General features: G+C 37.1%; 1 pseudogene; it reads left to right on the top strand.

Annotated features, from left to right (window-relative positions):
- Positions 1-896: 896 nt before the first annotated feature.
- LOC107841610 lies at positions 897-1,832 on the top strand (annotated as a pseudogene).
- The last annotated feature ends 1,114 nt before the right edge of the window (positions 1,833-2,946 follow it).

Here is a 2,946-nt window from a genome sequence, read left to right as displayed (position 1 = left end):
TATTTATCTGCCATTTTGAAAAATCTGGCTACAACTATAACAACTACTTTTTTTTTTGGTTGCCCAAGGTATCCCATAGCCAGCAGCCGTGAGACTAATCCTCCATTCCTCGGTCAGCGCATTTTGCGGTTGGGAACTGGCCTCAGAGTTTTCTCCATTCGCCAAAGGCGGGGATCTAACCCCCGACCTCTTGCTTAAGGTACATAGTGCTGAACCACTATGCCAACTCTGGTTAACTATAACAACTACTTCACTAATAACTGTTTGTATCTTACTATTTGATATCACTACAATTTCTACTGCTCCCATCTTTATTGAGGTTCTTCACTCTTTGCAAGTTTTATTCTCGATCTTGCCATACTGTAGATTTATGTCACTGAATATCAACTTCAGTCGTTCTTTAAAGGTAAGTATAATTGAGCTAAATGAACATGAGTTAACTAATCTAGGAAAGTTCTTATTTTCAACATTAGTATTTCAATTCTCAAATTCTACTTGGCAAGTTTAAGACCAGAAGATGAAAAGTACTACATACATCTGTTTTTAACTCCACAAGATCCAATAGTCCTTTTTTATTTTCTTAACTTCGTGCGCAGTCAAACTAAGACACTTAAATTGGATTGGTGGTAGTATTCAATTTGTATCAAAATATTTTCCTAAGTTCTTTTAATAAAGAGACTTTCAATATTCACTCTTTTAAGGGAGGTAATGATTAAATTTGCTATGTTAAATATGAAGGACTTGCATCAAATGAACTTTGCTCGTGATCAAAAGCATGCTTAAGATATGTGGCTCTGGTTCTTTGGTTTTGTATTGAAAGTAAAATGGTGCTAAAAATTCATTCAGGTTAATTATGAGGAGTTTGGGTCCAGGGAAACTGGTGTTTTCACCTTGAAATGAGGGAGAGGCAGCGGAGGCGAACTGAAGAAGATGCTTTGTTGCGGGCATATATTAGACAGTATGGACAAAAAAAAATGGCACATTGTATCACAGTGTGTGAACACACCCCTCAACAGGGACGCTAAGTCTTGTTTGGAAAGGTGGAAAAACTGAAGAGGAGAAGGGTCTCTTTATCCAACTAAAGACCAAATATGGTAACAAATGGTAGACAATAGCAGCTGAAGTACCAGGTCGAACTGCTAAAAGAGAGCAGAAGGAAAACAGTAAGTTTGTTGATCCAGTGGACGAGGGAAAATACAACCATATTCTCGAGACCTTTTCAGAGAATATTGTGAAAGAGTGGAGTGTTCCTTGATTACTTATTGCTACATCTTATGGTGGTTTCCTCCACGCCAATGCACCAACTCTTAAGGCACAGACTCTTCTTCCTCCATGGCTTTCTAATTCTACTGCTCCTTCAACTGCATGTCCGATCGTCATATCCATCTGAGATCGTCATATCCATCTGACTTTAAATCACTCTCCATCAACAGTGCTACCAACTCCTAGGCCTGGCATTCCATGGCTACAGACAGAGAACCTGAAAATGCGCCCCTTATCTTGACCAGTTCTACACATCATGAGGTTGCCCCTTCTTGTGGAGAACATCAATTTATTACTGAACTTGCAGATTGTTATATGGAACTTGCAAAGTTAGGGAGAAGATGTAGGAAATTGAAGCAAAAATGAACGCTTTGAGGGAGGAGAAGAGGGCAACTTTAGACAGTATTGAAGCAGAATACAAAGAGCAACTAGCAGGCTTGAGGAGGGATGCAGAAGCAGAGGAGCAGAAATTGACCGAGCAATGGGCATACAAACACCTACGCCTAGCTAAGTTTCTTGAGCAGATGGGATGCCAATGAAGACTGGCAGAACCTAATGGTGGCTGTTAAAGAAAAACCAATAATCTTGTGTGTCCTGGCTGCCTATGATGGTCATTTCAAATTGCTGCGACTTTTCTTACTGTTAACTTTATGTTGGATTGCCACAAGTTCTGAGTGGATTTTCTGTACTTGTTAAGAGATAACTATTTTTGCAGGTCTTCTCGATTCTACATCATTTGTATTTCTTCTTCATAGTACATTTTCATGTTCTGTCACTGATTCAATGTTCAATATTCTTTAATTTGTTCTACTCGAACTGAAGGTTTTCCAAAAACAACCTCTCTACCTCCATGAGATAGGGGTAAGATCAACGTACACTCTACCCTCTGCAAACCCACTTGCCGAATCTCACTTGGTTTGTTGTTGTTGAATAAAATTTCAATAAATATTCACTCAATGATTTAATTATATTCATTTCATTGAACAGTCCGAGCCAATTTGCAGAAACTTGACAAATTTCATGTGATACCTGTTATGGCTTGTCCACACATGTACTAAATAACATTGTCTACTAAGGCTTGAACAGATGAGAAAATAACACAATTTTTGCAAGTCTTCTTTATTCCGCCTCTTTATTTTCAACTATAACCTCCAATGGAAAGACACTTTTTCCGGAAGAAGTGAAAAATATAAAATAAGATTTAGTCTCCGGTTATTTACTAAAAGGTTGTAGCTGCGACAATTAATATGTGGCTAGTACTTCCATGGCTAAAAGTTATTTGTGACGACTACTATGAGTTACCACAATATTTACATTTCTTTGCTTTCAAGCTTATACTTGATCAGCCCCAATATTTAAGAACATCGTCCCTGCAAATAAAAAAGCACGTGATCACTTTCTAATTCTCATAATCCAATGTTAATAATAGGAATGATATAGAGCACACAAGACTTCAAACTCAATGATATAATAGTTCCAACACATTATAATCACTATAAATGAAAAAAAAATCAACTACTCCAATTTCATTTCTATGAATTTTAATATGAGAATAGCGGATATTGTAATTGTAAATGTGATGAACATGTGAAAGAAAAATAGTGCACGCGATTCTAAACTAGTGTCCTTTCATTAAATAGGATCACCGATGAATGTTTATTTTAGAAACAAAAGTTGTGTGTC

Source organism: Capsicum annuum, chromosome 9 (assembly GCF_002878395.1).
Source record: "Capsicum annuum cultivar UCD-10X-F1 chromosome 9, UCD10Xv1.1, whole genome shotgun sequence".
Classification (NCBI taxonomy): domain Eukaryota; kingdom Viridiplantae; phylum Streptophyta; class Magnoliopsida; order Solanales; family Solanaceae; genus Capsicum; species Capsicum annuum.
Note: the sequence above shows the minus strand (reverse complement) of the source record. Positions and strands in the feature narration are given on the sequence as shown.